The sequence below is a fragment of the Anoplolepis gracilipes genome, chromosome 16, assembly GCF_047496725.1.
Source record: "Anoplolepis gracilipes chromosome 16, ASM4749672v1, whole genome shotgun sequence".
NCBI classification, from domain to species: Eukaryota; Metazoa; Arthropoda; class Insecta; order Hymenoptera; family Formicidae; genus Anoplolepis; species Anoplolepis gracilipes.
The window spans coordinates 7,931,162-7,935,593 of NC_132985.1; the positions used below are offsets into that span (position 1 = coordinate 7,931,162).

General features: G+C 39.1%; 1 long non-coding RNA gene across 2 annotated transcripts; it reads left to right on the forward strand.

Moving 5' to 3' along the window:
* Positions 1-805: 805 nt before the first annotated feature.
* On the forward strand, positions 806-4,090 carry LOC140674510 (uncharacterized). 2 transcript variants are annotated; one of them, XR_012048238.1, is made up of 3 exons: positions 806-988; positions 1,074-1,596; positions 1,779-4,090. It is a non-coding gene; the product is annotated as an uncharacterized lncRNA (long non-coding RNA). The 2 variants fall into 2 exon arrangements; XR_012048239.1 differs by having other exon boundaries at positions 806-966.
* Positions 4,091-4,432: the final 342 nt, after the last annotated feature.

A 4,432-nucleotide genomic window follows, 5' to 3' on the forward strand; every position in this document is an offset into this window, starting at 1 on the left:
TGTTCACTTTTTTGACGCTTATTTGCATCGTCTGCTGCTATTGTCAGAGAGTTACATGCGCATATTATTTTGCACAATTATTAATTCTAAAAAAAATAGTGAAGTAAAATTATGGTGCATTGTCAGACCTGTGGCATAACAACAACAGCGCGAAATTATGGGATAACATTTCGTCAATTAATAATTGTTATCAATATAATAACAAGAATTTAATGTTTTGAAGGTTATGTTTTATTTACATATACTATTTAAAGGACAGTAAACAATGTGTTAAAATTTCAATATTATTAATATACATTATTTTATTTGTTGCATATTAAAATTATTTATTTTAATTTAATCTTATTGAATTAATTTTATTAAAAATATTAAGTATATTCCATATTTATATTTAAAACTTTGTTCTTCCAGCATCTCCGAAAAGCCATTCAATTTTGGCGCCTATAAGCAGCCATTTTGAGTGTCCATTTTTATGCTGGTATATATAGGTTTCCGTTCATTTAGCTCGAGCCATATGCTTTCTCCTGTTTCTTTTTACTCTGTGAGTTTTCCACCGTACGTCTGATATTTCACGCGGGACCGCCCAAATTAAAACGCACACGCTCGCGCGCAACTCAAAATGGCTGTCGATACCGCGTGGTGACACTCGTATAATACTTTACGGTCATCGAAAGTATATTCGTACTGTCAGTTGTCACTCTATGTTAAACGTCTAGTAACTTCCACTATGTGTCCAGTGCTTCATGCGGATCCGCTTACGTTGCGAACACACCCGCTCGCGCACGACTCAAAATGGCCGCCGGTATCGCGTGGTAATATTTTACGGCCGTCCGAGTGTATGTTATTGTGCGTTACATTATATGCGTCGTTCGCAACACTCCTATGCTCTTACGTGTTCATCGTCGTAGTGTATTATAACGTGATATGACTCTATTGCCGTATTTCTTCACCGCGTGTCAACCGATAGTCAGTGGCAATGTATACTATGGTGTTGTTATATAACCTATTGACCGCTTACGTGAGGACATGTCGCATTCATCTTCTACGAGAGTAATGTTTATATTTCTTTGCAGATAACCGTCCACTGTTGTGACACAGGGAGCACGCATCAGATGCACCACGATAGGCACATCGACTTTTAAAGTACTGTCAACAACAGCTACTAATGCAAGATTCCGGTTTTACAATATTACAATATTACATGATGCAGTCTATTACAATTGCACTACGATCTATTCAGTACCTTAATACAGTCCATTTACAGATGTATCAGTGCATGTACAATTCAATGAGCGTAATACCTTCTATATGCACTACGCAACATATAGCACCGTTACAACAGTTTCTTTTGTTAAGTATAATTTAATCTTTTAGTTATTGTTATAATATTTTTCAATATACCGTCTAATTTATTACTACTGTTTCTTTTCAGCAACCTATATCCAACAGAAGTAGCCGAACATAACCCTATCTGTCATTAGCATGATCATACTCTTACTGGGACGTCAATTCGTACAATTCACAAGTCTTCGGTTCGGACACTGGAGAGGATAACCTAACCTATCGATTCATCGACAGTACGCCGAATACTTAACGGTAATTGTATGATTCAGATATTACAGAATTCTCCAAGTTGATTCCTTAATTGCATCTATTCCACGCTATCGTCCGTATTTTCCTCCTTGTAAAAAAAAGGCCTATCCTCTGCCGTCTGTTTTTTGGCTCCACAAAAGTGGTTCCCCATGCGATGGTTAGATTCAAACCCTTTCTTTTTATAGGGGAGACAACAAAGAGGGTTGGTACAATTGGCTACCTGATGTCCTTGGTCGCTGCATCTGAAGCAACCACCTGATCTATTGACTGTTGATCTACAGCTGCCTCTGACATGTCCAAATTCGCAGCATCTGTAACACTGCATAGTTTATGCTTCAAGTAGTTCGATACGTGCGACTGTCCAGCCTATCTTGACTCTGGGTATCGTTGATATTTTGATAACTGTCGCGAGGGGGCATTGCACCCAAGTCATGTTTAGGCTTATTTTCATAGGTCTGATATCGCCTATCTTAAATTCGGAAGTGTTACATCCTCCCAGTTTAGCGAGTTCATTTAGGATGTCCTCCTTTTGGACTGATTCATCAAAACCAATCAACCTGAGATCGCCTTTGGTGACAGGTCGTTTTTTTTTACGACAGGAAATGCTTTACGCATTCTTCTGGGGACTCCCAGAGGATATGTGGGGCTCTTCCGGCCAATTATTTATGGCCGGGTATACCCACTAAAACCCAACGATAATCCTCGATGCGGTTATGGACGAGCCCCGGGGTCGCTTGCGCATTCGACCGGGACCCGCCCCCGCCAGGTCCTCCATCCTTCGGCCCCGTTAAGAGTCGAAGGAGGGAGAACCCTTTTCCGCGCGGGCGGCATCAGGCGTCCGGAGACGCCCGTTGCGGAACCACCACGCAACGCCGCCTCTGCACTGCGTCGCGGTGCAATGGGGCGCAGGTGTTCTCCGCATCTACACCCCCGCGACCCTGGAGAAGGGACACTTAGGGGGTTAGAGGATACGGGCATTGTACGCCCGCATTCTCGCCCCCCTCTCCTTCTCCGAGAGGGGGAGGCACTAGGGTCCACCTCCGTCTCTCTTTCGGCCGCCTCCTTCCGGGACATAACATCCCCACAGAAGGAGGCGGCCGCCCTCCACTGGTCTTCCCCGTCTACCATGGCTCGCACCATGGCAGACAAGGAGACCTCTTCCTCTATGGCGCCCCGGAGGGCACGGCGTTGCTCTTCCTACGCCTAGCATTCAGCTAGGGTTGGTGACAGGTCTGGTGATGGTCGCCTCTTCTGTTCGATAACCTCGATCAGTTTGATTTTTAAGTTCTCCGCTTTTCTCGCGCTCGACCAACTTTGGCTAATAGAAGAGCGCAGACATACAATACGCTTTCTCTTTCTTTCTTTCTTTTGCGCTATAACTGACGTTGGCTGAAGCGCTGAGGCTTGACGCTTCGAGATTTCTAGAATCATATTAACACATATGACACGCCGTTTTATTTTTTTAAACTTTTATATTGAATGAAATATTTTCTATGCTGTTAAAAGTAAAAAAGCGTGTCATAATAATTCGATAAATTAAAATTACGTTTACATAAAAATAATATCGGACATAAAAAATAATGTCGAATTTTTATTGTTTCGACATAATTTTAATTCGTCGAATTATTATTATGTCTCAATTTTATTTAATTAACTATTACTTTTTAATTCGAATTTTTCTTAAGACAATTATTTTTATTATATTGAGAGAATGGATGCTTTTGTATTTGTTGGAAATACGAAAACTTGCACAACAAATTGCATGCCATTTCGCAAAATCCCTTTTCCTTCAAATCAAATTTGTCGTTATACGATTTTTAATTGCTAGAGTGTCAAGCCAGCAAGAAAGTTCTCGATCACAAAAGCCAAACAAATCGCACAAACAAGTTTCAAAATCAAGAGAAAAACAACTTTTTTCTGGCGCCAACGACACTCTAGCAATCACCGCAAAACATAAACGTTTACAGTCTTTTTTGAAAAACCGCTTTGCCCGCATTTCTTGTAACACCGCTGATTTGAAAAAATACGCGCACCATCGCCGTGTCAAAGGCATCGCTTTGCGATCGACCGCTGTTCTTCGCAATACTAATATCATCGCTTCTGACGCGCTGCACTTTCGCGATTACTTTCGTGAACAACTGGTTTATTAATTGTGTATTTGTTTATTTTTTTGTGAATTGTTGAGATTTGAACAAATTTAATAAAAGGACGCAAAAAAAGGAGACAATTTGTGTCGTAATAACGAAGCGTTGACCCTCGCCCTTTTCTTCGACGTGACATTCGGAAACAGTATTAAAAAGTAAAACGGCATTCAATAAGCGCTCATTGTCTATTTAGATCTCACGATTAGATCTAAAAAAATGTATAAAATTATGAATTACATAAATTTCCTAGTTATATTATTATTCTGTATTATATAAGAGATGTAAATTAATTTAAAAAATGAAAAATAGAAGAAATAGAATAGATGAGGAATAGAAAAATAATAAAAACCCACTCTTGGCCAACATGTAGGTCAAAAACAAATGATAATATTTCATTTTATACACCATTCATTTTTCATAATGGACAACGTACATGTTGTTGCTCGACGAAAACCGCGAGTAGGTGGTGGTCTCTTCCGTCAAGAGGAAATGTAGAAAAATGTTTTCTTCAATGTTATATAATATATAGTAATATATTTAATATAATAATAATTTTAATATAATATTAAAAACACAATTTTTGTACATTTCCAAAGAATGTAGATATAATGGAAAATAGAGAATAGGACAGTAGAAAGGATACATGTAAAATAGATATGAAAGGATAGATAGGTATAAAAGAAAATATAAAGAAA